Source organism: Trichechus manatus, unplaced genomic scaffold (assembly GCF_000243295.1).
Source record: "Trichechus manatus latirostris isolate Lorelei unplaced genomic scaffold, TriManLat1.0 scaffold00046, whole genome shotgun sequence".
In the NCBI taxonomy this organism is placed as follows: domain Eukaryota; kingdom Metazoa; phylum Chordata; class Mammalia; order Sirenia; family Trichechidae; genus Trichechus; species Trichechus manatus.
Window position 1 is genome coordinate 70,717 of NW_004443982.1, and position 5,245 is coordinate 75,961.

Consider the following 5,245-nt stretch of genomic DNA (forward strand, 5'->3'; position numbering starts at 1 on the left):
ACAAAAGTAGGGAGTGGCAGAACGGATAAAAACCAAAACAACAACAACAAAAAATGATACATCATTTTGCTGTCTACAAGAAACACGCCTTCGACATAAGGACACAAACAGACTGAAAATAAACAGATGGAAAAAGAATAGTCCATGCAACCAGAAGGAAAAAAAAAAAAGAAAGAGTAGAGCTGGCCATACTGATATCAGATAAAATGGACTTTAAATTATAATCTATTACAAGAGATAAAGGTCATCACATAATAATAAAAGGGTCAATCCAGCAAGAAGACATAATTATAAATATATATGGACCTAACAGCAAGCCCCCAAAATACATGAAACAAATACTGACTAATATGACAGGAGAAATAGACAACTCCACAATAATAGTTAAGTACTTAAACACACCACTTTCAGTTCTAGACAGAACAACTAAAAAGATCACTAAGGACATTGAGATCTTAACTTTTTAACAGGTGATGGCACATATATGTTCCAGCTACATTTTCCAACCCTGGAGGTTTATTGGCAGGCATTTGAGCCACTTTAGTACATTCTGGCATCGTGGTGGATACTGATGCAACTGCCTACAAAACAAGGAAGTTGGTTTGAGCCAAATATGAATGTTGAGAGCCATTCATATGAGGAGATGCTTCCCAGAGGAGTGATTTGTGAAACTTTTATGTCTTTTCGGTTCTGTACAGAGATAAGGCTTGCAAGTATGTTTACTATTTCCTTTGTGTTATTGGGAAGGTACAGTTACTGACATTCAGAAATATTCAAGTAAATGAGTTATTTTGGGGGTGAAAACAGTCCATGGTGCACTTCCTGGGCCATGGGATGGTTATGTACCACAAGTTGATGTGCTTCATGGAACCTAGGACCTATATGTCCCACTCTGTATCAAATTGATAACAATTATGTGCAGCAAGTGCAATGTTCATTTGGTATTTCATGTGTATTTTTGGAAAGTTGAGTAAGATATTTTATGGCTCAAGTGTAACCAGGAACTGTGATGCACTTCCTGGGCCATGGGATCGATATGTCTCTCATTTGTGAAGTGTTTCATGGAACATGAGACCAATATGTCCCACTTGCAACTGGCACGTCGTTTTTTCAAATAATAAAAAAACTACCAACAAAAAATGATTCAGTATCCATTCCATTAGTGAAAAAACATGGCATCACCAAAAAAAAAAATCCCCCAAAAAATAAATAAATAATTCACCCATGAAAGGGTTAAATAAAATCATAAGCCAATTTGACCTAATAGACATATATAGAACTCTCCACCCATCATCACAACAATACACATTTTTCTCCAGTGCACATGGATCATTCTCCAGAACAGACAATATTCTAGAACACAAAACAAGTCTCAACAAATGTAAAAAGACTGAAATCATACAAAACATCTTCTGTGACCATAATGATATGACGCTAGAAATCAACAACAGGAAAAATAAATGGATGTCAGAAGAGACTCTGAAACTTGCTTATGAGCACAGAATAACCAAAGCGAACAGAAGAAATGATGAAGTAAAAGAGCTGAACAAAAGATTTCAAAGGGTGGCTTGAGAAGACAAGGTAAAGTATTATAAAGAAACGTGCAAAAACCTGGAGTTAGAAAACCAAAAGGGAAGAATATGACTGGCATTTCTCAAGTTGAAAAAACTGAAGAGAAAATTCAAGCCTCAGGTTGCAATATTGAAATATTCTATGTGAAAAAAATTGAATAATGCAGAAATCGTCAAAAGAACTTGGAAAGAATACATGTACCATAAAGAACTGGTCAATGTTCATCCATTTCAGGAGTCTGCATATGATCAAGAACTGCTGGTACAGAAGGAAGAAGTACAAGCCACACTGAAGGCATTGGTGAAAAATAAGGCTCCAGGAATTGATGAAATATCAGTTGAAGTGCTTCAACAAATAGATGCAACACTGAAAGGATTTACTTATATATGTCAAGAAATTTGGAAGACAGCTACCTGGCCAACCAACTGAAACAGATCCATATTCTTGCCCATTCCAAACAAATCTGATCAAACAAAATGTGGAAATTATCTGACAATATCACCAATATTACATGCTAGCAAAATTTTGGAGTCCCTGGGTAGCATAAACGTTAAGCACTTTATTCCTAGCTTAAAGGTTGGAGGTTCCAACCTTCCCAGAGATACCTTGGGGGACAGGTCTGGCGATCTGCTTCCGAAAGGTCACAGCCTTGAAAACTCTATGGAGAAGTTCTACCCTGCACACATAGGGTCACCCTGAGTCAGAATCTACTCTAAGGCAACTATAAACAACAGCAGCAGCAGCAAAGTTTTGTTGAAGATAATTTTAAAGACTTGTGCAGCCATACTTCGACAGGGAACTTCAAAAACTAAAAGCAGGATTCAGAAGAGCACAAGAAACAAGAGATATCATTACTGATGTCATGTGGGTCTTTCCCAAAAGTACAGAATACCAGAAAGATGTTTACCTGTGTTTTATTGACTTTGTGAAGGCTTTTGACTGTGTGGATCATAAAAAATTATGGATAACATTACAAAGAGTGGGAATTCCAGAACACTTAATTGCCGTCATGTGGTCATGCAGAACCTGTACATGGATCAAGATGCAGTTGAACAGAGCAAGGGGATACTGCATGGTTTAAAATTAGAAAAGTTTCAATCTATATGTTGAACAAATAATCCAAAAACCTGGACTATATGAAGAAGAATGCTGCATCAGGATTAGAGGAAGGCTCATTAATCACCTGCAATATGTAGATGACACAAACTTCCTTGCTGAAAGGGAAGATGACTTGAAACACTTACTGATGAAAGTAAAAGGCTACGGTCTTTAATATGGATTACACCTGAATGTAAAGAAAACGAAAATCCTTACAAGTGGACCAATAAACAACATCATTATAAATGGCGAAGAAATTGAAGTTGTCAAGGATTTCATTCTACCTGGATCAACAATCAATGTCCATGGAAGCAGCAGCCAAGAAATCCAACAACATACTGCTTTGGACAAATCTGTTGCAAAGGACCTGTTTAAAGTATTAAAAAGCAAAGACATCACTTTGATGACTAAGGTGTGCCTGGCCCAAGCCATGGTATTTTCAATTGCCTCATATGCATGTGAAAGCTGGACAATGAAAAAGAAAGACTGAAGAAAAGAATTGATGCATTCAAATTGTGGTGTTGGCGAAGAACATTGAGTATCCCATGGACTTCCAGAAGAAAGAACAAATCTGTCTTGGAGGAAATATAGCCAGAATGCTCCTTAGAAGCGAGGGTGGCTAGACTTCATCTGGCTTACTTTGGACGTGTCATTAGGAAAAAACAATCCCTGGAGAAAGACATCATGCTTGGTAAAGTAGAGAGTGAGCAAAAAAGAGGGAGACCCTTAATGAGGTGGATCGAAACAGGGGCTGCAACAATGGCTCAAACGTAGCAATAAATGCGAGAATGGTGCAGGACCAGGCGAAGTTTTGTTCTGTTATACATAAGGTTGCTATGATTTGAAGCCAACTCTACGGCACCTAACAACAACAACAAGGGTGTAGTATACTGAGTATAAAAAAAACAAAAAAAAACAAAACAACTCTTACACTCAACAATAAAATAATAAATCATTTTTTAAAAAAGGGAAAAGGATCCGAGTAAACATTTCTCAAAAAATATATACAAATGGCCAATAAGGACGTGAAAAGATGCTCAACATCACTGGTCATTAGTGAAATTCAAATCAAAACCACAACGAGATACTAAGTCGCTTCCACTAGAATAGCTATAATAGAAAAGTACAACAGAAAATAACCATGTGGATGAGGATGTGGAGAAACTGAAAGTCTCATACTTGCTGGTGAGAATGTAAAGTGACTGTAGATTATATATTGGCAGTTCCTCAAAAATGCAAACATACAGTTACTATATGACCCAGCAATCCCACTCCTGAGTTTATATACCCAAGAAAAATGAAAACATATGTTCACAGAAAAACTTGTACACAAATATTTATAGCATTATTCATAATTGCCAAAATGTGGAAACCACCCAAACGTCCATCAAGTACTGAATGGGTGAACAAAATGTGATATATGCATACAATTAAATATTATTCAGCCATGAAGAGAAATGAAGTTCTGATACATTTATGAAAGAACCTTGAAAACATTATGCTATGTGAACAAAGCCAGATACAAAGGGTTACATATTGTATGATTTTGTTTATATGAAATGTCCAGAACAGAAAAGTCTACAGATACAAAGAATAGGCTAGGGCTGGGTGGGTGGGGGAAATGGAGAGTGACAACTAACGTGCATGGCATTTGGATGGGGAAAGTGATGAATATGTTCTAAAATTAAATAGTGGTGCTCATTGAACAATTCTGTGAATATACTAAAAATTTTTGAGTTGTACACTTTAAATGGGCAATTTGCATGGTAAGTGAATTGAATCTCAATATATCTCTTAAAAATGACCAGAAGAGACTCAGCTGGGGCACTGCATACACCGGATTCTGCTTGCTCACTCCTTGCTTCCTCTGCAACCATGTCTAACAAATCCAATATGGCTGATTTAAGAAATTCGATAAATCTAAATCGAAGAAGGCAGAATCACAAGACAAAAATCCACTGCCTTCAAAAGAAACTATCGAACAGGAGAAGCAAGTGGGCGATCATAATAAGGTGGCGCCACAGATATGCACTGTACTTTCCAAAAGAATTGCCTGCTTATTTTCCTTCTTTTAGATGTTTAACTTTGTAAGCTGCAAAGAGGGTGGATCAAGGTTAAATGACTGTGCTGTCCCTTTTCACATCAAAGAAGAGAGAACTACTGACAAATAAGGCTGCGCCTGTGGCTCCCATCAGCCGGTCTGGCTTGCAGGGAAGGAAAAGAACTTGCATGTTTGTGAAGGAAGAAGCTAGGTGGGACAACAGTGAATAAATATATAGAGTAAAAACAAATCTGGTCCAAGGTGTCCTGTAGGCATAGAATACACTTTAATCAGAGTGCCGTTTTTTGTTCAAATGATTTTACTGGAATGCATAATTTTTTTAATATGCAAATAAAAAGTATCAAAACCTGAAAAAATTATCAAAAGATTGGAATAGACACCATGGAAATATTTGAATAGTTAATACACACATAAAAAGATGTTCATTATCGCGGGGTTCCAGCAAAATGGCGCTCTAGGCAGAAGCACCACGCCGTCCCTCCACAGCAAAGATCCGAAAAACTAAGCTGAACA

At 37.1% G+C, this 5,245-nt stretch overlaps 1 pseudogene; it reads left to right on the forward strand.

The window, feature by feature from the left end:
• The first annotated feature begins 4,533 nt into the window (after positions 1–4,533).
• On the forward strand, positions 4,534–4,841 carry LOC111820682 (thymosin beta-4 pseudogene; annotated as a pseudogene).
• Positions 4,842–5,245: the final 404 nt, after the last annotated feature.